Source organism: Borostomias antarcticus (genome assembly GCF_949987555.1).
Source record: "Borostomias antarcticus genome assembly, chromosome: 2".
Lineage (NCBI taxonomy): Eukaryota > Metazoa > Chordata > Actinopteri > Stomiiformes > Stomiidae > Borostomias > Borostomias antarcticus.
In genome coordinates, this window is record NC_140235.1 from 7,942,077 (window position 1) to 7,969,576 (window position 27,500).

The following is a 27,500-nucleotide window of genomic DNA, read 5'->3' on the forward strand; positions in this document are numbered from 1 at the left end:
ACTTTCCAAATGTCATTTGTTTTCAGTTACATGCACACACACCAGCACAATGCAGTATAGTAGGGGTGTAACTATACCTCGTGCAACCAGATATCACTATATAAAGCATGACAATATGCATTGTCGAGATGAAAAACGTATTGTGATATAAACCAGGCCAGGTCCAGCCTGGCTTATGTGCGTGGCTGGCTTGTTTCTGTTCAGGACTGGTAGGACAGAAGCTAGTCACGCCCCTGAAATATCTATGAATTTAAATGACATGAAATAATGTCTGATAAATTAAGATAGGTCTTGTCGCCTGGACACATCAGTTTCAATGCTTCCAATGCTAATCCAGCACAATAAGAGCGGGATAGCCAGTTAGCTCATGAGTTCACAACAACTAGCAGCAGCTTCCATAACATTAATGGTAGTGATCAGTGGCTAAAGCAGTTACACTGATGATTCCTGTAATGTTAGCTATTTTGCTGCAATTGGTTCAACTTCTGTTTCTGGACAAAGGTAAGGGATAAAAAGATTGGAGTGAAAGGATGAACGTGTGGAGGTTTGGGGTATAGTCCCATAAAGTCATCTCCACTGGGGCCTTGAACCCCCGTCTCCTGGGTGGGAGTCCAATGCTCAGAAGAGAGCTTTAAATCAAGACTTCTTTTTGTCGCTGCTTTTTATTAAATCAAATAATTATTAATTTGTACATTGCACTGTAACTTTTATTCCTGTATTTTATTTTTCCTGCATTTTGTTTTAAATGTCCTTTTTGCTTTTTTTTTTATATGACCTTTTATGTGTTGCACTTTGTCTTGATGCTTTTAAGGTCTCATGTAAAGCAATTTAAATTGCCTTGCTGAAATGTGCTATACAAATAAGCTTGCCTTGCCTACAGGCAATATTTGACTTGTTGAACATTGGTTGTGTGTCCCAAATGAGGGCCTTATTAGATAAGATGAGCCACAATGTTCAAAGGATGCTTTAAATGTGAGATTTCCATTTCAGGACCATGGACAGGAGCTTGATTCAATTTCATTCAATACCCACATCTACACAGGGGAAGAGAAACAACTTTTTTCTTTCAGATCTACAAGGGTTTGTTCTTTAGGGCTACAGTGTGTTAGCCTGACACTCGGACTCAATTCCCAATCCGTTTCATTTCATTTTTCAGTCTGAAAAAGCTCCCATTGCAGCCGTTTTCCAAGATGGGCGTTGCTGAAGGAGTCCTCAGCGATTAGTTCATCCCCTAACCAATCATATTGCGCGGTTTAATTCAAAGGATGCATCCACAGAAAGCTGATTGGCCTGGTTGGAATTCCAACCAAGAGATCACTCTGGAGGAGAGCTTTTCCAGACCCCGAATCGCATTTTGAAAATTCAGATTGAGGGGCTGGAGCCTGGCTAACAGTGTGTTATTTGATCCACAAAACAAATGTGAATGTTCCTTCTTCCAGAGAGCCAGCTCACTGCCGATACTTGAGGGTTGGGTGTGGAGTTTTGGGACATTTTCGAATGCGAACAGCACAGTTGTGCTACGGACAGGTGGAGAGGGGGGCGACTCATTCTTTTTACTGTGTTCCAAGATTTAATATTTGGCAGTCTGCTGTTCATCACCTAGACTGCTGATGTGAGAGATTGAGTGGAGGGGGGAGCCGGCCAGCGAGAGTATCAATATGAATCTTTTATGTGAGGGTTTTATGGAAGATAGTCTTTCAGAGGGCGGGGGGAGTGGAGGGTCAGGCGTGAGAGGCCAGAGAGAAAAGATATCATGAGAGAAAGCCAGGGTGAAATATATTGGTATAGGCACACACTACAGCTCACTCACACACACACACACATACACACACACATACACACACACCTCTCATAGTGAACTCTACTCAACTTTCTCTAAACCACATGTGAAAACAAACACAGCTTGTCCGCTAATTTTTTCCCCTAATAAAGTTTCACTCGCGTAGCCAAGCTTTCGGCCGCGCGTTGTCTTGCCATTCCTCCCTCACACACTCCCTCCCCTTCTCACATTCCCTTCCTCTCATATAAATTCCCCACATTCAGTTACACACACACACATGCGTGCACACACACACACACACGCTCCGTTTGCCTTCAGGTGTACTCATAAATCAATGAAGCATGGGGCTATGAACCCCCAGCCCTGTCAGAGAGGAGGAGGGGGAGGGGGAGAGAAATGACCTCCTCTCTCTTTAGCGGGCGCTCCGTCTTTCTCCCTGGGCGTCCATCACGGCTCGGGCGAGTGACTGCCCGGTGCTACAGTGACACACCGGGGCACAGCAGACATCAACAAGCCGCCGCCGCCGCCCCCTTGCGCCCGACTCCGCCCCCTCGCGCCCGACTCCCCCTCATAACATCCTCTCATTTGGAAAGGCAACGTCCGTCTTCCCCCACATGCGTGGCCGCACGCACACACACTCACACACACACGCACACACGCACACACGCACACACTCACACACACACACTCACACACAGACTGGCACACACACTCGCACACAGACTCACACACCGTGGGTGTTAAGTAGGGGTGGGGGAAAAAAAATAGATTATTAGATGCTTCGCGATTCTCTCTTGAATGATGCATCGCTTGATGCGGAAAACAGATAATTGGAAATTAAATTACATTTTTTAAAGGCCCGTGCTGTAAGCGTTAACTCCTTGCGTCTTTATGGTGAATCGTAAAAAAAAAAGTTGGTGATTCATAAATTACATAATGGACGTAAAACAAACATGTGCGTCGTGTTTACGTTTGGGTTTTGGAGAAGATGGCTGAGCATGAGAAAGAAATCCCACCGGCACCCATCGCAAGTGAATATAGGCTACGGAAGTGTTGTTGCGCTTACGGCAATATTGCACAACCTCTGTATTGTGAAGCAAACCGCGGGGCTCCGCAGACCACCGCATCAACCGCCATAACTAACGATTCACCTAAACACGGAACATCATTGTACAGCCCTGAATGTGATTCGAGCGATGGGCTCTCTCCCTCTCTCTCCCTCTCTCTCTCTCTCTCCCTCTCTCTCCCTCTACCGCTCCGTCAGTCTACCTCTCCGTCAGTCTAGGGCTGCGTTCCGAATCGCATACTTCTACTTCTTACTACCAGTACCTACTACAGCTGCCCTTAGAAAGTACGTACTTTGCAAGCAGTAGGCATCCAATTGGGACATACTACCTTGTAGTATATATATAACATTGCGCCTTGAAATTTGCCCACATCCGTCGCTGTCCATAATGACATTCTACAGTCTACAGCTGTCACGACTCACATGTGACGCACATTTCCGCTGCGCACAGGATTGTGTGTCAGAATAGCCAGAAAAGCCTGCTGGCTTGCATACTGCAAAATACGACCGGATGTAGTAGGACCTCCTGGTGTTTTTGCCATACTGCATGTGGCATACTATGTATTGGGACATACTACATCCTGTTTTGGCATACTATATAGTAGGGTAGTATACGATTCGGAACGCAGCCTCGGTGTCTATTTACTGCACTGCCTTAAGCCCGCCCCTTCTTCCGACTCGAGCCTGTAGAGCCCGCCTCCTACTTCCGCTTGCTTTATCTACATCGATGGACATACCTGAAGAAATGTTTCAAGAAGTCATGGAAGAAGTGTGCCGGATACTTAATATCACACATTTGAAGCCACTGCAGCGTCTTAAAAACATTACAACAACTGTTCTTCTTCTGGTCCAGACCGGAAGATTATGCGATGTGTCATCCTAGGCGCTTCCCCTCTAGACCGGCGAAACAACTGTGAGAGAGACCGGCCCCAGACTAGTCTAGACCGGTGAAACAACTGTGAGAGAGACCGGCCCCAGACTAGTCTAGACCGGTGAAACAACTGTGAGAGAGACCGGCCCCAGGCTAGTCTAGACCGGTGAAACAACTGTGAGAGAGACCGGCCCCAGACTAGTCTAGACCGGTGAAACAACTGTGAGAGAGACCGGCCCCAGACTAGTCTAGACCGGTGAAACAACTGTGAGAGAGACCGGCCCCAGACTAGTCTAGACCGGTGAAACAACTGTGAGAGAGACCGGCCCCAGACTAGTCTAGACCGGTGAAACAACTGTGAGAGAGACCGGCCCCAGACTAGTCTAGACCGGTGAAACAACTGTGAGAGACCGGCCCCAGGCTACTCTCCCCCTCGCGTGCCGAGTCACTTGGCCCGTATAGTCAATGCCTTCTTGCGTCTCCCACGCAAATTAGGAGCTGTGCTTAAGAAGCCTTTCATTTTGTTTCGTACATTACAATGTTATCACGTGTAGAAAAATAAACGCACACCAAGGGTTATAAGGGGATGCTGATGAAGAAATGTCGACCATGTGAAAGGTATGTTCATTTATGCACTCAATACTTGGTCGGGGCTCCTTCTGCATGAATGACTGCATCAATGCGGCGTGGCATGGAGTCAATCAGCCTGTCAATCAGAAGCCCAGGCTGCTTCCATAGCAGCCTTCAGCTCGTCAGCACTGTTGGTTCAGGTGTCTCTCATCTTCCTCTTGAAAATACTCCATAGATTCTATATGGGGTTCAGGTCAGGCGAGTTGGCTGGCCAACCAAGCACTGTAATACCATGGTAATTAAACCAGTAGTAGTTTTGGCAGTGTGGGCAGGTGCCAAGTCCTGCTGGAAAATGGCATCAGCATCTCCATAAAGCCCGTCAGTAGAGGGAAATCTCCTGGTAGACGCCTGCGTTGACTCTGGGCTTGATAAAACACAGCAGATGACATGGCACCCAAACCATCACTGACTGTGGAAAATTCACACTGGACTTCAAGCAACTTGGACCTGTAAGTACTGAGTGCATAAATGAACATATGGTTACATAACCATTTTCAGAAGGTTGATATTTCTGTATTATAAATCCTTTTTTTGATTAGTCTTATGTAATATTCTAAATACTGGATTGTTGATTTTCATGAGCTGTAAGCCATAATCATCAAGATTAAAACAAAAATGGCTTGCAATATTTCACTTAATGTGTAATGAATCTAGAATGTGCAAGTTTCACTTTTTTTGAGATGCACCTGTACGACAGTCCATGTGAAATGTTGAGGAATGGTGCACTCTTTATATTAGTAGTGGAGAGGAGGATGAGGGACAAACTGATGTCCATTCTGAACAGCCTCATCCTGGCATCACCATCCTAATCAAGTGAGCTCATTCTAATTCACTCCAGGGCGCTGAGGCGGGCCAGGAAGATCATGGCCGAGCCCTCCCACCCGGGCTATAGCCTCTTCACACCGCCCCCCTCTGGCAGGAGGCTGCGGTCGTCTCAGACCAAAACTGTTCGACACAGGAACAGCTTTTTCCCCTCGGCCATCAGCCTTATCAACAAGGCTCCCCTCTGACTCTCCCCCCTCTGACTCATTCCCCTCTGACTCTCTCCCCTCTGACTCTCTCCCCTCTGACTCTCCCCCCTCTGACTCTCTCCCCTCTGACTCTCTCTCCTCTGACTCTCTCCCCTCTGACTCTCTCTCCTCTGACTCTCTCCCCTCTGACTCTCTCCCCTCTGACTCTCTCTCCTCTGACTCTCTCTCCTCTGACTCTCTCCCCTCTGACTCTCTCCCCTCTGACTCTCTCCCCTCTGACTCTCTCCCCTCTGACTCTCTCTCCTCTGACTCTCTCTCCTCTGACTCTCTCTCCTCTGACTCTCTCCTCTGACTCTCTCTCCTCTGACTCTCTCCCTCTGACTCTCTCCCTCTGACTCTCTCTCCTCTGACTCTCTCCTGTGACTCTCTCCCCTCTGACTCTCTCCCCTCTGACTCTCTCCCCTCTGACTCTCTCTCCTCTGACTCTCTCCCCTCTGACTCTCTCCCCTCTGACTCTCTCCCCTCTGACTCTCTCCCCTCTGACTCTCTCTCCTCTGACTCTCTCCCCTCTGACTCTCTCTCCCCTCTGACTCTCTCTCCTCTGACTCTCTCTCCTCTGACTCTCTCCTCTGACTCTCTCTCCTCTGACTCTCTCTCCTCTGACTCTCCTGTCTGACTCTCTCTCCTCTGACTCTCCCCCTCTGACTCTCCTCTGACTCTCTCCCCTCTGACTCTCTCTCCTCTGACTCTCTCTCCTCTGACTCTCTCTCCTCTGACTCTCTCTCCTCTGACTCTCTCCTCTGACTCTCTCTCCTCTGACTCTCTCTCCTCTGACTCTCTCCCTCTGACTCTCTCTCCTCTGACTCTCTCCTGTCTGACTCTCTCCCCTCTGACTCTCTCCCCTCTGACTCTCTCCCCTCTGACTCTCTCTCCTCTGACTCTCTCTCCTCTGACTCTCTCTACTCTGACTCTCTCTCCTCTGAATCTCTCTCCTCTGACTCTCATGTCTGACTCTCTCTCCTCTGACTCTCCCCCTCTGACTCTCTCCTCTGACTCTCTCTCCTCTGACTCTCTCCCCTCTGACTCTCTCCCCTCTGACTCTCTCTCCTCTGACTCTCTCCTCTGACTCTCTCCTGTCTGACTCTCTCTCCTCTGACTCTCTCTCCTCTGACTCTCTCCCTCTGACTCTCTCCCTCTGACTCTCTCCCCTCTGATTCTCTCTTCTCTGACTCTCCCCCCTCTGACTCTCTCCTCTGACTCTCTCTCCTCTGACTCTCTCCCCTCTGACTCTCTCTCCTCTGACTCTCTCCCCTCTGACTCTCTCCCCTCTGACTCTCCCTCTCTGACTCTCTCCCCTCTGACTCTCTCTCCTCTGACTCTCTCTCCTCTGACTCTCTCTCCTCTGACTCTCTCTCCTCTGACTCTCTCTCCTCTGAGTCTCTCCCTCTGACACTCAGATTGTGTGTACAGTACGTATATACATGCATGTATATACAGGTATTCTATATTTTATGTATATTGATTGTATAGATTTTTTGTACTCTATTATGCATGTTCTTTACTCTGTATATTCTTTACTCTAATCTATGATGTACATTCTGAGTGCTGAAATGCTGGTCAGGGCCGTTTGAGAGGTGATATATGGACCTTGGTACTGGCCGGCTCCCTCTCTGAGATCTGCTGTCTATTCCCCCCTCCTCTCAGGGTGCGGTCTCATTCTCATCATGCGTGGTCGAGTGTTGCGATTCTTTGCTCTCCGGCATTAGCAGAAATCCCTCTCCTGTCTCCAGCTTGTTCAAAATCCTGCCGCCAGGATCTTATCTGGGCCTCAGAAACACGAGCATGTCTCTGCTATCCTGGCCTCCCTTCACTGGCTACCCGTTGCTTTTACAATTGATTTCCAGATCTTATTGATTACAACCTCATGTTCTACCTCGCCCACCTCTTCGGACGCAGCGCTTCTGAGAGTTCCTGGGGCTCGGCTCCAACACGAAGGGGATAGAGCAGGGGTCTGGCCTGGGGCCACTGCTGGTATCGTCATCTCATAGGAGGGCCACTTCAACGCTCATTTTAATCATCTGTTTATAAAATTGAGTTGACTGCTTTGCTTTGGTTTATTTTATTGAAACTTTTCTATTACATTGCATGTATTGATTTTATCTGTGCTTCCTATTGTGTTAAGCTGTTTTTTATTGTCAGGCACTTTGTAACTTTTGAAAAGTGTTGTATAAATACAGTTATTATTATTATTATTATTATTAGATGGTATTCATGGCATTGTATGGAGGAGAATGTAGCACATTCATATGGGCCTAACTGTGTAAATCACATTGTCATCGTGTGTAGCTTTGATTTATTTCTGCCTTGCGTGTCTGACTGTGTCACATCTACCTGGCCCTGAACCCGTATGGATCGTCTCAGGCCCTGTGTGTTACAGTACTAACTTCCCAAAGGGATTCATCAAGTACTCTATATTGTGTCAATCGTTTTCTTTCAACAATTGATTACAGGTTTCTGATTGAGAATGAAGGGATTGGAACTTACGGCCAGTGGCCAGCAAGACGAACCGGCTGTGAGAAGAGAGGAGAGGAAGATATTGAGGGAAAAGAGAGAGAGAGAGGGAGAGAGAGTAGAGAGGGGCAATTTAAAGAAAAATAAGAGCACCCAACAGAGAGAGGGGAAAGGGTAAGAGGCAGGAGGAGAGAGATCGAAACACAATGAGACTCGAGAAATGAGAGTGTGAAGTTGAGGAGAGTGAAGATGAGGAGAGTGAAGAAGGACAGAGAGAAAAGAGAGAGAGAGGCAGACACAGATGAGAGAAAAGAGAGAGGGAGGCAGACACAGATGAATGGCTTCAGGAAACACAGGGAATAGAAGACTTGGTCGGTCACCACTCCCTCCAGAGCTCCTAACACAGACAGATAGGTGCAGTGACCAGTGCATCCACTCCATTCCAATCCACACCATTCTCTCCAACAAACACCATCTATGAAATGACAATTCCAGAGAAAACACTGGCCAATCCACCTCATCAGCATGGGGGGTTATACTGTAGTGTAAAAAAAGACTGATGAAGCTACAGTATAGTTGTTATCACACAGGGCACAGTATGTGGGTATAGTACTTAAGAGTCATCTCTCATTTAAAACTCCCAGGTACCAGTGGCTGAATCTCAGCCGTACCACCTCAACAGAACCACCTCAGCCGTACCACCTCAACAGAACCACCTCAACAGAACCACCTCAACAGTATCACCTCAACAGTGGTACCACCTCAACAGAACCACTTCAACAGAACCGGCTCAACCGTACCACCTCAACAGTACCACCACCTCAACAGAACCACCTCAACAGTACCACCTCAACAGTGGTACCACCTCAACAGAACCACCTCAACAGAACCAACTCAACCGTACCACCTCAACCGTACCACCTCAACAGTGGTACCACCCCAACAGAACCACCTCAACAGTGGTACCCCCTCAACAGTGGTATCACCTGAACAGTATCACCTCAACAGAACATACATAGATTTTGCTGTCACTAGGGTAGGGCAAACAGTTCATGAGAAACTAATGAGATAAGTGTGTGAGTGTTTGTGTGGTCATTTACTATACAAAAAGCACAGTGGGATTGGGAGAGGCTCCCTTTACAAACAAATTATTTTGGTAAATGAAAAGGCTAATTCAATTTTCGTGTGCATAATTCAGCTCTGCTCGACTTGAGCTGGAGGAATGTGACCGGGACTGGAGGGGTTCACATCCTGACATTCCACACTATCTCCTGAAAATATAGATGACATGTGGGGGAGAACCATGGATGTATTAATAGAACAGAGGAGAACAGAGAGTATTTATGAAAGTATTTGAACTGTGGAACTTTCTGCAGACCTTACAGCTATACAGGTGGGAGTGAGGGATAGAGAGAGGGATGGAGAGAAGGATGGAGAGAGGGATAGAGAGAGGGACAGAGAGAGGGGTTGAGAGGGATGGAGAGAAGGATGGAGAGGGAATGGAGAGAGGGATAGAGAGAGGGACAGAGAGGGGTTGAGAGGGGATGGAGAGAGGGACAGAAAGAGGGATGAAGAGAGGGACAGAGAGAAGGACAGAGAGAGGGAGAAAGAGGGGTTGAGAGGGGATGGAGATAGGGACAGAGAGGAATGGAGAGAGGGATGAAGAGAGGGACAGAGAGAGGGACAGAGAGAGGGACAGAGAGAGGGATGGAGAGAGGGACAGAGAGAGGGACGGAGAGAGGGACAGAGAGATGGATGGAGAGAGGGATAGAGAGAGGGATGGAGAGAGGGACAGAGAGAGGGACGGAGAGAGGGACAGAGAGAGGGACGGAGAGAGGGACAGAGAGAGGGACAGAGAGAGGGACAGAGAGAGGGACAGAGAGAGGGACAGAGAGAGGGATAGAGAGAGTGATGCATATAATGGGGGAAGGGGCGTCCTCAGTTTGTGCCTCTGTATGTGAGTGGACACCGTCTCCATCCTATTACTAACCAATCCAGCCTTGGCAGATCAGTGATTACTCCAATGAGGGGAAGGATTGGGGAGAGGAGGAATTCATTCATAGAATTGGAAATTTATTTTTTATAAAGTTTTAGTCCATCTCGCTGCTCTCCCAGTTCCTGTTGTGGCTTCCCAGGGTGCCAGTCATAATGGGGTACATGTGTGGCGCTGCGCAGGGCCTAATGGATGAGGGTCCTCACAGACAGGGCTGCCTGTCCTTTTGCCTGATTAAAACTGATGGGCCAGGGTGCGGGATGTAGGAGTGTGGCCACCTATCATGGTCCTTCATTGCTGTGAGCAGATATACACACAGACACACACTCTCTCAAATACACACGAGCAGATATGCACACAGACACACACTCTCTCAAATGCACACACACTATCTCAAGCGCAGATGCACACATGCACAGATGTACGCACGAGCGCACACAGGCACACGCGCGCACACACACAAATCTCCATCTTGGACCCCATTATTCAATTTTGTTCCTCTAATGACCTATAAGCCATGTGAATTAGCCTGCCGGCACCGATTTTACTTCAGAGACAATTGCAGCGATTCCGACTTGTCTCTCCTGGGAGGCCCTGCTCCAGAGATTCCGACTTGTCTCTCCTGGGAGGCCCTGCTCCAGAGATTCCGACTTGTCTCTCCTGGGAGGCCCTGCTCCAAAGATTCACACTCGTCTCTCCTGGGAGGCCCTGCTCCAGAGATTCAGACTTGTCTCTCCTGGGAAGCCCTGCTCCAAAGATTCACACTCGTCTCTCCTGGGAGGCCCTGCTCCAGAGATTCAGACTTGTCTCTCCTAGGAGGCCCTGCTCCAGAGATTCAGACTTGTCTCTCCTGGGAGGCCCTGCTCCAGAGATTCAGACTTGTCTCTCCTGGGAGGCCCTGCTCCAGAGATTCAGACTTGTCTCTCCTGGGAGGCCCTGCTCCAAAGATTCACACTCGTCTCTCCTGGGAGGCCCTGCTCCAGAGATTCAGACTTGTCTCTCCTAGGAGGCCCTGCTCCAGAGATTCAGACTTGTCTCTCCTGGGAGGCCCTGCTCCAGAGATTCAGACTTGTCTCTCCTGGGAGGCCCTGCTCCAGAGATTCAGACTTGTCTCTCCTAGGAGGCCCTGCTCCAGAGATTCAGACTTGTCTCTCCTGGGAGGCCCTGCTCCAGAGATTCAGACTTGTCTCTCCTGGGAGGCCCTGCTCCAGAGATTCAGACTTGTCTCTCCTGGGAGGCCCTGCTCCAGAGATTCAGACTTGTCTCTCCTGGGTTGACATACTCCAACCTCATTTTACTGTTTGGTAATGGCTAGTCTCGCATCTCCACACTTTATGCAAGTTTATGCTGAGCCAGCGCTGGAGAACGGTCTGGCTGGACTCATTACCAGTCAGGGATGGGGGAGTTGAAGAGCACTAGTTTAACAAGCTCCAAACCCTAACTAATGAATCTTACGTTAGTTGTTCATAACGTCACATTGGTCATAATGTAAAGCATGAAAGTTTAGGTGCCAAATCAAAACACAATGGCACACTCCAGCCTTATTTTACTGTTTAGTAATGGCGCACTCCAACCTCATTTTACTGTTTAGTAATGGCACACTCCATCCTCATTTTACTGTTTAGTAATGGCACACTCCAACCTCATTTTACTGTTTAATAATGGCACACTCCAACCTCATTTTACTGTTTTATAATGGCACACTCAAAACCTTGTTTTACTGTTTAATAATGACACACTTCAACCTAATTTTACTGTTTAGTAATGGCACACTTCAACCTCATTTTACTGTTTAGTAATGGTACACTTCAACCTAATTTTACCGTTTAATAAAGGCACACTCCAACCTAATTTTACTGTTTGGTAATGACACACTCCAACCTAATTTTACTGTTTGGTAATGACACACTCCAACCTCATTTTACTGTTTGGTAATGACACACTCCAACCTCATTTTACTGTTTGGTAATGACACACTCCAACCTCATTTTACTGTTTGGTAATGACACACTCCAACCTCATTTTACTGTTTGGTAATGGCTAGTCTCGCATCTCCACACTTTATGCAAGTTTATGCTGAGCCAGCGCTGGAGAACGGTCTGGCTGGACTCATTACCAGTCAGGGATGGGGGGGGGTATTTCTTTAAACTAAAGCTGTCAATTTGTTAATTAGATCAATAACAATGCAAACATTAATGTTTTATTTAATTAATGCAAATTAATATAAATAAAATACAAAATAATGATATTTCAAATTTTCCCAGCGGACTCTATAGGCTACAGAGACCAGGCAGCACAGAATGAGCAGGTTACAGTCAGTCTAACTCGGATAAATTCGGTCATAAAATGAATTGCTATGGACTGCAGGTCAATGCAAAAGCTACAGGTATGGTAGAAGACAACGGCTTAATGGAAGCGTTGCAAATTACGTCCTCCAATAATGTAATGTCGTTTCATTGAAAATATCTTCATTTGGGGGCTTTTCCCATCAAAAACATGTCCGATTAATTGTGATTAATTACATTAATTAATTACACATCATGTAATTGTAAAGATCTTCTTTTTTTTTTTTTCAATTGACAGTCCTACTTTAAACCAATCACTGTCGTCTTTGGCGGGACGGTTGCTAGGTTGCTGCCATTTCACGTAGTCTGGATTGGCTGACCACGTGAATTGGCGCCACTGATTGGGCAGTTAATAAACGAATGACAAGGCTTATCCCCAAAACCTACAGTACATCCATTAATTCAGACTAAGTAATGGCACACTCCAACCTCATTTTACTGTTTAGTAATGGCACACTCCAACCTTATTTTACTGTTTAGTAATGGCACACTCCAGCCTCAATTTAGTAAAACAGTAAAACGTCAAAAACCATCAACGCCAAAAGGGGAGGGGAAGAGCTGGTAGGTATTGTATGTTGGAGTTCGATTAATGCTAAATAATAGTAAATGCTAAATAAGAGTATAAGATATAGCTCAACACCTTTTCCTGGTAATGTACAGATCTGTTGACTGGCAATGGCACAGACCCAAAATACAAACACCTTTGTGTGAAACAAACTGACAGACAGACCCACCCTGAGGGACTAAGGCCAGCGTTCCAGGCTGGATTCAATAAGAGTGTTTTCTCTTTCCTTCCATCTCTCCCCCTCCAAGGGCATCGGGTGGCTGCCTACACACCACCGTCCCACTCCCCATTTCACAGGGACCTGTAAAATCTACGACAGCTATGATTTATGGTATATGCACTCTGTGCCTGTGGGGCAGGTGTGTGTGTGTGTGTGTGTGTGTGTTTGTATATGTGCATGTGTGTGTTCTCTAGACAGTTCGTGGCCAAGAGTAATGGTGGGCTCCTCTCATTCATCCCAAAGACACACAGGTAAACACACAGGCTACTATGCTGTATGCAGATGTGCATCTAGGGCACAACGTAAAAACCTTGCACAAGACACACAACAGCACTGCAACTGATGCCCAATCTCTTCTTAGGAGTCAATTTACACAGGTGAACACCAGCACAGCCCCTGAGGTGACTTCATAAACAACATGTCACCTTTTAAAAGTGAGCAGAAGTCCAAATCCTGGCAAGCTCTTTCCCAGTAAAAAAGTAGGGGTACTGCCACTGACTGTAGACACAAGGTGTGTGTGTGTGTGTGTGCACATTTGTCTGCATTTGTATGTGTGTGCGTATTTGTTTTCGATGTATTAATCTTCATGTGTGGATAAAGTATTATGTCCAGTATGTGTATGTATAGTTACAGTACAGCACATTCATAACCCGTTTTGTGAAACTAGTTACTAGTGTTAGTTTAAAAAACAATACACATTTTGTCATATGTACATGATACGGGCACCGTGTACAGTGAAATGTTTTTCTGTGCCCAATGTGGGGGGTTTCGAACCTATGACCCCCGACATCTCCTGCGCTACTGACTGAGCTCCCTGGGCACCTAAGCCAAGTTTGTAGAGGGAGGTGTGTGTGTGTGTGTGTGTGTGTGTGTGTGTGTGTGTGTGTGACTGGGCAAGCGTGCCATTTGTGTGAGCGCCTGTGTACTTGTTTGAGCATGTATTTAAGAGAACGTGTGTGTGTGTGTGTGTGTGTGTGTGTGTGTGTGTGTGTGTGTGTGTGTGTGTGTGTGTGTGTGAGGCCCTATATACTCCTGATTCTATATTGAAGTGCTGCAGGCCGACCGGATAGAAAGTGCTGTATCAGCATCGTCTCTGCTTCTACTCTCCATCTATCTGTTCATTACCACCCACTCTATCTGCCTTTCCACTGCTCTCCCTCCATCCCTTCCTCTCTCTCTCCCTCCATCCCTCCCTCTTTCTATTCTCCCCGCCTCAATACTCCTGCTTACAACGAGCACGGTACTTCAAATTCAACGGCAGGTTAGACACACCAGTGTCCCACCGCGTGCCTGTGTGACCGTGTGCGCATGTTTGTATGTGTGTGTGTGTGTGTGTGCATGCGTGTGGGAGTGTAAGGGGGTGTTGGGGGGGGGGTGGAGAGGTTGAATTTCACACCCCAGGCCTCAGATATGACCAGGTTGTGAGTTCATGTTGGAAGGGGTCTGGAGGGGCGGGAGAGATGCATGCTGGGGAATGACAGAGAAAGAGGGGGACGTAGATGGAGTTGAGGCACAAAAAGAAAATGAATGCATGGGCTTAAAAGACAGACAGGTAGGAATGACAATAGCGGGGTAGTGCACATCACCGACCAGCACACAACTGGACACAAATCAAAGCGCATGAAAAGGGAAGGTGGGCAGTGGGGTGTGAGGGCAGAGCGAGCGTGTTGGAGACGCAAGGAAACACATTTAAACTGAATAAACAGAAGCAGGAAAGAGACGACGACGAGGAGAGCAAATGAAAATATATGGCATCAGGGAGAGCAGGCGGGAAACACCAACGCTCGGCAGAGCAGGCGGGAAACACCAACGCTCGGCAGACATTTTTTTTATACACCGTCTTCAATAGGAACTTCAGGGGGCCGAGAGTGAAATAATTAAATGTAAACGTTAGCATAGTAGTGTGTGCATCACTTATGTCCATACACATTAGCGATCAGACCTCCGCTAGCTGAGGTAAATGAGGCCCAGTTAGCTCCCAGAGTCGTCTGGAGAACCTTTTCCAGAACCTTCTCCAGGGACCAGACGCTTCCCCTCACTGGTTTACCACACGTTAGCGGCTAGCGCTGTTCCGCCACGACGGCGTCTCCCTCTATCACTCCCCGACAGCCATTAGCGGAATGCTAATCGAGGCTAATTACACAGCGTTCACTCGGAGGCTGTCTGACCCAGCTCATTTCTTATCATGACAGAGCGCTGTTACACTGTCGCTCCCCGGCGACGAGATTACGCTAACAAATAAGGCAGTCATCTTAATCAACGTGGTGCTTTGGCTTCTGTGTTCGGTAATGAAAGTGACAACCCTTCTTGTCTGAATTGAATGTTGCTGTTGGATGTTTTGTCTGCTGTTAGGCGGCCATGTGCACTTTTCTGTGGCAGCTAATTTGTTTTCACTTCACAGCGCTCGCTACATCTAGTCACTGGTATTTCACTGGATTTAAATACACAATCAAAATAAATTAAAATTAATCTTTGAAACATCACTGCATACTGTAAATCCTTTCAAATTGTAAATGATGAAATATCGCTACCGCTAGGAGATAATAGATAATAATAAAGATAATATAATAAAGATAATTAAAATAAGAATAAAAATAATAAAAATAATAAAATAAAAAATAATAAAAATAAATATTTTAAGTAATAAAAATTATAAAGATCATAATCTTTAGTAAGTAGAGTAATTTGAGAGTAATTTGTTTGCTTTACAATTCTGACAAAAGCTTAGTGTTAATCAAAAGAATATTTGAATCTGTATCCCCTCTCTACTATGCGAATGACTTGTATTGTGAAATGCATTTTACATGTGAAAGGAGATTTACAGGGTCCAATTAGGCTTTGTCTGTGGCCCTAGTTTCCAAAAAACAGCTTAGTCAGTAGAACATGAGACTAGATTCGACAGTACATCGGACCCAGCTAAGCATTTCATTGTACATGGCACCTATATCTCTTGTACATACATGTGTATGTACTGTATGCACTGTATACAAATAAACATGGTTGAATCCTAGGGTTGTTTGCTTTGGTGGAGTTAATGAGTGAAAGCGGTCTAGAAGAGACACCCGAGCAAACTGATCTCAACTCGGGATATAAAAGGCCAATAGGACACATTCCCATCCCACTCAGTCTTCAAAGCTCATTTTGGAGATTCTGCTGGCTTCGCAGAAAAACCCTAGGCTGCCATATTTTCCATATTTCATACACGGCTCATTGGCCAAGCATCGTCTATGAGTTTTCTGGCCGCTCAGCATGGTAGGACATGCTTTGAAATACTGCTCTACTGGAAGATACACTGCGCAGTACTACGTTCTGAGACACAAAGGTAGGTGGGTGGTGTTGAAGGAAGCTCAATGTCTATAGTTTGCATTACATTCCGTTTCCTCTGATGTTCGTGAGCAACAGCAAATTTCCCATCTTTTTGACTTCAACTCCCTACCTGAAATGACGTTCAATACCATGACGGCGTATCGTCAGTCTAGAATAATAATACAAGGTTTTTAAAGTATGTTTATAGTCAATCATTTGACCTGTCGGGCTGCATGTGAGCCAACAAAACCATTAACAGTCTATTATTGGCCAGCCTGGCATCAGTTTGTTAAGTGTAAACCCCAACAAAATTGCTTGATGTGACAGTATTGCACAATCAGCGGCAACAGTTTATCAATGAACTTGCTAAAACTTAACAGAAAATACACCAAGCTCATCTTTTATTTTAATTTTATTTAATTTTCACATTTTAATTTGAGACTTAAGAACTAGCCTGCTGTCAAGGTTCTGCTGTCAAAGTTGAATCATGTTCATGTCTCATGGACAGGGAGGTCGACGGTCACAACCACACCGGGTGGACTGTCGTTCTGAGGGTAAATTAAATGTCATTGTGACTGTCAACAGTTTTGACATTACTGTATAATTATTGTCCGACTTGCTGCGTGACTGACTTTAAACCCACCTTTACGCTAACAAGCGGTGGTCTCAGAGGAGAATAGCCCACCCACAAGCCCTAAGAACTGCAGTTAGCTGCTTACTACCAAAACTGACAGGCTCATCACAGCTGCCGCTCAGAGAATGAGTTGAAATGGGTTAGCGCTGCTGTAGCACTGGTTAGTGGAATGGCGTAACCCCAACCATAGCACACGCTGGTCATCCCTCTTCCTGGTTGGTAGTGGCCATGCCATCACCATGTGATCAGGAGGAGACGGGGAGACAAGACACCATGCTGACAGACTCAACTTACCCTCTTAGCTTTGGGTGAGATTGAGCTAAAATGCAACTTCAGCAGTGGTGGATTTAGTTGGATGAGGACCTCCGGGGGAGGGGTATCAAATAGCTGACACAGGGCTGATACTGCTATTCTGAGGGGGGCACCTCCGTAATTACTGCCTCCCTCTGTTCATCTAATCCCCAACGCAAAGGAGCAAAGTCCCAAAGCTTCAAAGTCCCCCAAGAGCCAGGTCAGTGCACTTCAATTACAAAGTGACAGGGGTGGTCTCACTCATAGCGACGGAGAGAGGGGTCTCTCTGCAGGTCTCTCTCTCTATGTGTTACTCTATATTGGTAAGAGAGAGGTCCGACTCAGTCTCTTTAAGGAAGAGAAATCAGTGAAACAAAGAGTCTTTCATTCAGTTGCCAGTAAGATTTGGTTACTCAATTAATTGCTTCTTAATGGAACTAATGGACCTTGTTAATGGATTTTTTTTTTTTTTACGAACGTCATCAACGGGAGTTGCGTAAAATGTAATCATGATTTAAGGTCTGACTGTACATGAGGGCACCACGCCATGTACTGAAGGCTAATTGGGATGCTGGGAAATTTCAACGACACAGCGGAAGACGACACAAAAATGAAGTGAGCAAAGCGCAGTCCAGCGCGGGACGTTCTTATCAATGAATCGACTATCGTTTGTTAAGGTTTATAGTTATCGATTAATGAAATTCCTTGAAATTTGCAACCCTACTAGCCCCACATACAGTAGGTGTGAATGTCTCCCGGACAGCTGACAGGGAGACACGTCTGTCCCTTCGACACGCTTGCCCTACTCTCATCCTTTTAGGATCGAACCAGCAAATCAACTCAAATGAGTTAGTCAAAGCTGTTGCTCACACTTAATCCAATGTGTTATATTTTGTTATAGTTAGTTGTGATAGAGAATTACCCAGAACCAGATAGGTTCACTTGGATAGTTAACAGTTCAGAATTCTGGTCATAAGGTCATCAAGAAACTTTCTTTAACTCAGTCTCAGTTCAGCTGCAGAGTGCATACATTCGTACCAGACCAACATTAGCACACCTTAACAGTAACCATCGCCCCCACAGACACCGTTTTACAACTGAACTGTAAGAAAAGCTAACCCACAGTTGCTCCCTACACCAGCTCTAGTTCATTCCAGGAGTAAGTACAGTACCCAGCATTCTCTAGAAGCACGGAGAAGCAGCAGAGACTTTAAGAAGTTAATTGTCTTCCAACAGGTGATGCCACTCGAATGCAACATACACTGAATGAAATATTAAAGGAATAGTAAAGGGAAAATGCATGTTTAGCCCTGTTTGAGGGTTACTTGTGATCATATACAATGATTCAGATCAAAACGTTGACAAAACTAGCATTTTCGAGAAAGTTGATAATTGCTCTACCACCGTTTTGGTCATACAATGGATGTGGATGGGCATCTTGAAAAATCATTCAAAAACATGTTAAACTCTCAATTTCAAAGACAAGAAACTCACCTAGGTGTTAGTTGGCGTTCTGGCATATAATTCGCCATAAAGTAAGATTCTAGTTCATCTGGAAAGGCTTTTTAAAAATATTTAGCATCGAACTATTTAGTCGCAGCACATACGTGTGTAAACATCGGCTTTAACTGATTCCGATCTTGCGCAATGCCTTGATCTTGCGGTAGGCGAAGTCCGTGGATTCCGCTCAGCTTCCTTATTTGAAAAGCTAGCCGCAACAACAAGACAGGCTCGTGCGAAGCATTTGTTTGGGATCTGAACAATGACACGCTATTGTGCCATTGCCAATTGTGGCAAAATCCGTTCCATCTGTAACTTGTCATAGACTTCCCTACAACGATCCCGCAAGATTGAAGTTGTGGCTAGAATCTCTTTACTTGGACGTAAACACACCCGTAGATATTCTTCGGGTCTTAGATCACCGTGTGTGCGCTTTGCATTTTGAGGACAAACGTTATAAGCCTAGGCTATTCTCAAAGAAATCTCCCAAAAGGGTCTTCCTCAAAAGTGATGCTGTTCCGACTTTACATAGAGGAACGACAGAAGACGAACGAGTGGAAGAACTTGAGGTAAGTTCTTATTGCCAGCTGTGTGTGTGTGTGTGTGCGCCTGTGTGTGTGTGTGTTGAAGCATAATAATAATAATAATCCCTTTGCCAAGACTAACTTTAGAAAAATAGAATTGTAAGAAGTGGTCTTACAGCATGAAATTATCAAAACTGTCGATTTATTCGCTCGGACATAAATACTAGTAGTAAAAGCAGGACTCACTTTCAACAGGCAAGGAGTCAGACTCAAAGGTTTGCCATGTCAGCTGTTAGCAACAGGTCCCACTCGGTACAGCACAAACTTTCCTCTTCGGTGGGCATCTGTCGGCAATGTTTGCAAGCACACTACCAAACACCTGTGGTTCGTGGTATAGCGACAGCTTCATCGACCGTCTCCGGCTCTGCGGTTCGGCAAGCCTCCATCTCTTCCATTTGCTGTAGTTCCTCCTCACTATATTCAGGCTCGAAACAATAAGCGCTGCCGTCAAAGTCTAATTCCTCGCGATCAAATTCATAGTCTTCTAGATCAACCGTTTTGATATGCGTTTTCTGAACTGTAGCCTAGGGCTTCCTTGTCTGTGAGCTACCGTAAAGAGTAGTGTGAGCAGTGAGCAAAGTAGCTAGCCAAGCTAACATAAACAATAGCTACCGTAAGTTGTTCCGCTTCCTGAATCCCCTCTGCGGATTGATCTACACATCTACAACGGTCACTTCAATACAAGTCAATGGATTTCATAAAATGATCAATAAAATCCTACAGGATTCATACTTGCGGCGATTTTGATGTCACAACATCAACGGACACCAATTACACCCTCGGTGAGCTTCTTGTCTTTGAAAGAGAGTTTAACATGTTTTTGAATGATTTTTCAAGATGCCCATCCACATCCATTGTATGACCAAAACTGTGGTAGAGCAATTATCAACTTTCTCGAAAATGCTAGTTTTGTCAACGTTTTGATCTGCACCATTGTATATGATCATAAGTAACCTTAAAACAGGGCTAAACATGCATTTTCCCTTTTCTATTCCTTTAAAAGTGCAGATTAATTTTACAGTGACATCTGCTGTAAGACTACATCGACATCTGTTGTAAAATGGGTTTTAATTAAGAGGCTACGCATTCAACACTGCGACTCCTGGTCCATAGTTCTGGTTGACGCGAGCGTTACAGTACCTTTGCGTTCGCAGCGTTTCTTGCGTCGTCTCTTGAAGCGGCGGCGGATGAGGCAGTAGTAGGAGCCTAGACTCTGGGGGCCGTCATTGAGAAGGGCCATGACCTCCACCCCTCTAGCACTGACTGACCTCCACTCCTCTAGCACTGACTGCCACAAACTGGGCTCTCCTGTACTTAGCGGTAGAGCGAAGCTGGCACCTGTTCTGGTTCTAGGTCTCGGTGTTACTGATCTAGCACCTCAAACACTAATACTCTCATCTGAGGACACTTTTGCTGTCCCCGTTACTGTTAGCAACTAGCAGTTGGAGTCCACTGTCCAGCGCTTGCTATCCCTGTCTGTTTCCCTGTCACCCCGTTTCTCTCTCTCTCTCTCTCTCTTCCCGGTGAGCACTTAGAGAGGGGAGGAGAGAGAGGGTGAGAGGGGAGGTGGAGACTCACGAAGAGGGGGAGGGGGGGGGGGGTGACGCTTGTTCTCTGGGACTTGTGAATCCTCAAGTGGAGCTGATTCTATCCATCCTGCTTTTCTCTGCTATCACTCTCTCACACTGCATTTTACTTCCCGTTCTCTCTCTCCGCCTTTCTTCCAGTGTTGTGCTTCTGTAGCTCACGCCTCCGCCAACGACAAGAGTAGCACACACAGATGGTGCACACGCAAAGACAGACCAAACCCCCAAACACACACACAACTAACTTCAAGCAGTACACCTCATGAAAACTCAGTAAGGGTTGAATCTCAGGGTAAGCACATAAAGCATCTACATACACCCATCTCTAATAATTTCAGAGAATAAACTCAGTGTACAAGGAAGCCACAGAGAACAATAATCCACAACAAAAAGTGCTTTATTTCCCTCTAGTGGACATATGCCGTCAATGCAGGGTTGCCTCGGAAAGGGACTTGCTGAGTAATTGGTCCACAATACCACCAAAAGGCATAGCGAACACTGTGGTGTTCCTAACACAAAATAAGCAGTGTTCAAATTTGGAATGATAGGACAATATTGTGTTTTCCTCTGTATCAGAGCACAATTATATAGATAACAATGAAGTGAGAATTCAAGGGTCTCATGCTCCACCCACCCCTCCCTCATGGTGGACATGGAGCCTGCATGCGTATCTGGTCCGGGAACGTGGGCGATGGGGCATCACCGTTTTATGGTTCAGCGGAAATCACAGAACTCTGACAGAGAACAGAGCGTGGCTCTACGGATGGAATCAAGATGATCAGCCTCAGAGACCGATGTTCTCACGCTGACGGACGGAGAACACACTGACTCTGAGATAAGAGCAGAGGAGGGAGATGGAGGGATGGTGAGTTTGAGAATGAAGCCAAGAGGGAGAACCAGGGGCAGATGAGACAAGAAGAATCAGATAGAGAAAACGAACAGGAGAAGAAAGAAAGAAAGAAAGAAAGAAAGAAAGAAAGAAAGAAAGAAAGAAAGAAAGAAAGAAAGAAAGAAAGAAAGAAAGAAAGAAAGAAAGAAAGAAAGAAAGAAAGAAAGAAAGAAAGAAAGAAAGAAAGAAAAAGAAAGATGATCATACACACAAACACACACACACACACACACCCGCACGCACACACGCACACACATGCACGGATGCGAGCGCACACACCTGTTCTCCCTTTGCTGTCTGCTGTTGTGCTGGAGCTCTCTGTGGGTTCAGTGACCTGGAGGAGACAGGACAGATAACAGGTCAACTGGAGGGTCTGGTGACAGCGGTCAGCTAAATGGCCCATGTAACTCTACATGAGACCAGAGACTCACTTTCACCCCTGAGACCTGCTGGAAAAGCACAGACAGCCCACTGATCTAGCAGTTGCAACTATAACATTGATATTTCTATCAGAAATGTGTATTTTCTTACACAGACACAATCCGATTGCTGCCATCTTGGAGAGGCCTCTCTTGGAAGTTTTAGATCTTCACCCGAGATACTCTGATAAGCAATTGACCATGGAGAATGCAGTATGCCTAAACCAAATTAGGGACAAAACATTATCACACCGCTGATTAAATCTATCCCTCCACACATGGCTTTTGATTTGATATAAGATCACGTTACGTTTACTGACAGGAGCTGCTGAATACACAAATGACAAATCCCTGGCATACAGTAGTTTCTGATATGACTACTCAACAATTATGCTAATGCTACAAAGCCAATACTAGCCTTCATCTGCTGCAGAGGCTCACTTGAGTGACTGCTAAAATTAATCAACTGAATTATTATGAGGTTCAGATATGGCACTCTAGCAATGGTGACAGTTACTGAATGGTACAATTGAGCCACAGACTGAAAACAATGTGAGAAAATGTTGAGGGAGCCAAACAGTGTATGAAATCATCAAAAGTGAGTGAAAGCTGCCAGAGATAGACACAAAGATTTTCTTCCTGGACATGATGGGCGTGTCCCCAGACACCCCGAGACCATCTGTCTACAGTTCCCTGCCAGAACCAGCTTCACTCCCTTTATATATCCCCACATCTGCTCCTCACTGCCCGGTACACTGGACCCTCTGCAGTTCACACAGACCCAACAGATCCACAGAGGATGCAATAGCTCACATCCTCCACACGACCCTATCCCACCTACACAAGCTCCTGACCCAGTGGTGTCAGGATAACAACCTCCATCTGAACGTCAAGGAGCTGCTGGTGGACTTTGGGAGGAAGCAGATCACCAAGATCACCAAGGACCTGTCCTAGTCAACACACACAGAGCCCCTCAGAGACTGTCCCTCCCCAGACGACGGAGGACATTCACGAGTGTCCCACCTGGTACGGGAACAGCAGCATACAGGATCAGAAGGCCCTATAGAGAGTGGTACGGTCATCTGAACGTACCTTAGGGGGGCCACTCCCTCACCTTGAGGACATCTACACCAGGAGATGCAAGACCAAGGACATCTACACCAGAAGCTGCAAGACCAAGCCCAACAGACAATCTGAAGGACCGCGGCCACCCAGGCAACGGGCTGTTCTCTCTGCTTCAGTCAGGGAGAAGGTACCGCACACACATGGGGAACATGGAGAGGCTCAGGAAGAGCTTCTTCCCCCAGGCCATCTGGCACCTGAGGGACTAACTAGTGTATACAGTGTCACTATATCTAGTCAGAATACTAGTGTATATAACATCACCATACATGTAAGTGCACATCACAATATATCTCACCCCGGAATTATTTATCTATAGCTATAGCATGTACATAATATACACCCATACCCCCATCCCTCCACTTGGTTATTCATATCCATATGTATGTATAGCATGTACATAATCCATCCATACCAATATCATACTGTATATAGATTTGTATTTCTTGTATAATTAGTAAATTGTGTATTTGTAATTATCGATAATGAGCAAATCTTGGAGCCAGCAACAACATTTCCCTGTGATTCCACTGCATGAGACTCAAAGATCTGGATGTGTTGGCTCGTCCAGTCACAACAAGACCAAGTCCAACTAACGGAACTGGGACAGACAGGCAAGGACATACGCAGCACAAAACCCATCCATCTATTCCCCTCAATCCATCCACGAAACTACCGTCCCATCCCTCCGCCTCCAGAGGCTGAGGCCGGTGGATGACAGTCGTATACCTCATCCTCATCCCTGCCACGTGGCTCGTCCAGCTGCAGAGCCACGAGCCAGGAGAGCATGTGAGAAAGCACTCTAGCCCTAAAGGAGCAGGCTGGAAATAACAGCCATAAAAGGCCCCAGTAAAAGTCCACAGGAGAGAGTAAAAGACCTTCATACTCCACACAGAGAAAAACAGCTTGGCTGGGGTGAGGCCTTAAAACAGCTGGTCTGGGGTGAGGAGGTGACGCTCTGAGACCGTCTATGAGAGAGATCTGAGAGAGAGAGAGAGAGAGAGAGAGAGAGAGAGAGAGATCTGAGAGAGAGAGAGAGAGAGAGAGAGAGAGAGAGAGAGAGATGGCACCAGAGGGAGGAGAGGAGAAGAGGAAGAGGAGAGAAGAGGAAGACCAGTCACAGGGGGAGGGGGCGCAGAGAGAGAGAGAGAGAGAGAGAGAGAGAGAGAGAGAGATACAGTATTAATATAGAGAATCTATAGAGGGACAGAGGGGGGGTAGGGGTTGACCAGCTGAGCTCTTAAACCTGAGGATTTCACATGCACACACACTGACACTAGCTCAGCCTAACAGGCATGGGTCTAGACAGCTCCGCCAGAGGGGGCAGGACTTCTTGTGCCCTGTGGGTCCAGTGAGAGGACAGAGAGACTAGGGGAGAGACTGGGGAACAGACAGAGAGAGAGACAGAGAAGAGACAGGGAGAGGAGACACATGAAACAGAGAGACAGAGAAGAGAAAAGAGACACCAAGTAAACCCCGGCCAGCGCTAGCAGTCCTGCAGTATGAAGCTACGGTCCATAAGCCAAGCACAACCACAACCTGCCAAGTCTGACTGCAACCACCTCGGACACTTGACCGCTGTGCTGCGGTCACAGTCCTAGGAGTCGGGAGTGGAAGTGGTTGTGGTTGGGAAACAGCTATTCCTTCCAGAGTCTGAATAAAGCTTGAACTTGCAATGGCCTGTACTGTGGTTTGAGAAGTAGCAGCTTAGAGAAGTATTGGCATAAAAGGGTCATTCTAGCTTTGGTTTTTCCATTTGTTTAAAAAAAAAAATCTTTTTCCATTTCAAGTTTGTTTATTTTAAATTAGTTTCCAGTGTTGTTATTTTCCAGAGATGCTTATATTTAGTTTTATGTTATTTAGTTACAGTTTTAATACTTTTAATTAGTACCCTTAAAAGTTAAGGCGGAAAATAATGTGTTGGCGCCAGCCATAATGTGTACTGTTAAAGTTGTACATCTGTGGTTAATTGCCTTGGGAAGGCCACAGTATGTTCAACTATGTTAATAGTAGCCCTGAGTCAAATACATGTTTTAAATGTACCGCACATTTTGTTTTTGCAGTTGATACAAGATCTTAAAATATGGGCGACAAACATCAAATTGAGAATGTGCAGCACTCATTTTGTAAAGTGTGCCCAGCTAGAAAAACATGCAGTTCTATTAATCACCAGTAAGGGGAAGCATCGCTCCTTACTCCACACAAAACCAAGGTTGTGTTCTTATAATTGCAGAACTACAAGAGCTGTTGATATTTTCATGAAAATAAACTCAAACATGACCGAATCTAAACACATAAATAGCTCCACAATTGTTTTTTCAGCCGCTGCAGACCAGAAAACATCATACTGAAAGAAAGTAGTCACCGTGCCTGAAGTTGAGCAGGACACTCTAATGAATATGTGAGGACGGAAGCCCCGGTCGTCCAAACACACAGGATATCCAGAGAGGGTCAGCGGTGTCTGTGTGTGGTCTGGAAGAAGACATGTCTGAATTAGCACCCTCAGATAAGCGTCTGCATCGTTAGCTGCCAGCAGGGTCAGTCTGTGTGGTCAGAGAGAGATGTCCGCGTCAGCATCATTAAAGTCATCACGTTGGATACGGGAGCCTTGGGGTGACGACACACTAGGGGAGGTCGAAACTCAATGAGGAGGCAGGATAATAATATAACGGTGTTATACTTGTGAAGAGCCCAGTGCTGCAAAGACACAAGCTACCATTGGAAGGGGACAAGGCACAGAGGGTGGAGGGAGGGATGGAGAGCAGGAAGGGAGGGAGGGAGGGAGGGAGGGAAGGAGGGATGGATGAGGATTGATCTGCCAGGCCAGGGGGGGTGAGGGGAAGTGATGGAGCGGAGGAGAGTCTGGAGATGGAGGGAGTGGTAAATTAGGACAAATGTACCGGCGAGAGAGAGAGGGAGAAATTATGAGAGAGAGAGAGAGAGAGAGAGAGAGGGAGAAATGATGAGAGAGAGAGAGAGGGAGAGAGAGAGAGGGAGAAATGATGAGAGAGAGAGAGAGAGAGAGAGAGAGGGAGACTATGTGGGAGATATCACACACCAGAGAGCTTGCGTGACTTGACTCTGCCCTAAGCAGTGCAGTTTACCCTCTCAGTCCAGTTGTCACCAGACATTTAGGCCACCTGCTCCACATGACAGTCCTCTCCCGCCTGGCTAATGCTAACAGCTCTCCCGCCTGGCTAATGCTAACAGCTCTCCCGCCTGGCTAATGCTAACAGCTCTCCCGCCTGGCTAATGCTAACGGCTCTCCCCAATGTGAGAATATTAGCATTATGCGCTATCAAATGTTAATGTTTAACTTCGGGGAAGTTACTTAAATTACAGGACTACTTAAATTTGATCAAGTTCTCCCTTCTTCCCAGAAGTGAGCTTCAAATCTGGTCATGGGAAATCTCAGCATGTATGAAAACAACGATGTTTCCTCAGGGTGCAGAGTGCATCAGACAGGACAGCCTCATACGCAGGTCAACAGTGTTTACAGCTAAAGTCCCACAGTTGAAGTAGAACACTTGGATCCAAAACATCAATCCTTTGTGAAGTGTGTCGGCTGTTTGGTTAGCCTACCTGTCCAGCAGAGGGCAGCATTGTTCTAGTAATACACTGATCTCATGCTGCTATTCCTCACTGTAGGATACACACGTGCATGTGTGGTCTGTGTGTCCACGAATGTCTATATGCTATCCATGTACATGACTATCTAATTTACAGTAAATGACACTTAAAATAGTCAGAGTTGAATGAATGCAGATTCGCTGGGGCATTTACCAACGTTGACGAAGGCCGGAAGACAAACACATTGGTTCATTGTCTGCTGTATACATGCATTAAAAGCAGTTCAAACTTATTTGAGAATGCATATTCCTCCGCCTTGTTATATGTATGCTCTAGAATCCGCACCCGTCGAGAGATTAAGACTTGTGGGGTCAGCGTGCCATATATCCTCTGAGATAGATGGGATACACAACTCATTTAGACACGGCCTCACTAATTGCCTCCATAGCATTAGCCCCCTCTACCTGCAGGCCATAGGTCAGTCACTGTGAATGCAGGGGTTTAAATATTCATCACTGCAGAGGGGTGAAGGAAAGTGCCTACAGCTTTCTAGTGTAATGTGAGGGGAATCCCTGTGACACACACACCCGATAATGTAAAGGAATTAATACACTAATGTACAGCATCACTCTCTCTCTCTCTCACTC

General features: G+C 46.2%; 1 protein-coding gene across 1 annotated transcript in view; it reads right to left on the reverse strand.

The window, feature by feature from the left end:
• Positions 1–27,500, reverse strand: part of adarb1b (adenosine deaminase RNA specific B1b) — a 148,557-nt gene that overhangs the window by 27,609 nt on the left and 93,448 nt on the right. The window contains exon 3 of the mRNA XM_084451624.1: positions 22,022–22,076. The gene's annotated coding sequence lies outside the window, so the exon portion shown is untranslated. The remainder of the gene's footprint in view (positions 1–22,021; positions 22,077–27,500) is intronic.